Source organism: Thermobia domestica, chromosome 5 (genome assembly GCF_964235325.1).
Source record: "Thermobia domestica chromosome 5, izTheDome1.hap1.1, whole genome shotgun sequence".
Taxonomy (NCBI): Eukaryota; Metazoa; Arthropoda; class Insecta; order Zygentoma; family Lepismatidae; genus Thermobia; species Thermobia domestica.
The window spans coordinates 41,331,145-41,331,459 of record NC_137458.1 but is presented as its reverse complement, the minus strand read 5'-3'; positions in this window follow the sequence as shown (position 1 = coordinate 41,331,459).

The following is a 315-nucleotide window of genomic DNA, read 5'->3' as shown; positions in this document are numbered from 1 at the left end:
TGCAATATGCTTTGTTAGCAAATTCACAAATTCGAAACAATTGGTTGATTTGTTTCTTTCCACGTGTATAGTTTATACATTTTAGAAAAAAAAAAATAATCACCTCGGCAGTTGATTACTATCCCCTCCCATTTCTCCACGTCCTCCTCATGATGTCTTGCCGGCGCAGAAGTCGTATCTGACTTCAGATTGAAGAGACGATACATTCGAAAGCTTGACGCATTGCAGGTGCGTAGCAGCCAATCACAGGCAGGCTTACTTACAGCGCAAGAGGAACCTACACGGAAGTCTAGTAAACACGACCGCACCCAGCAC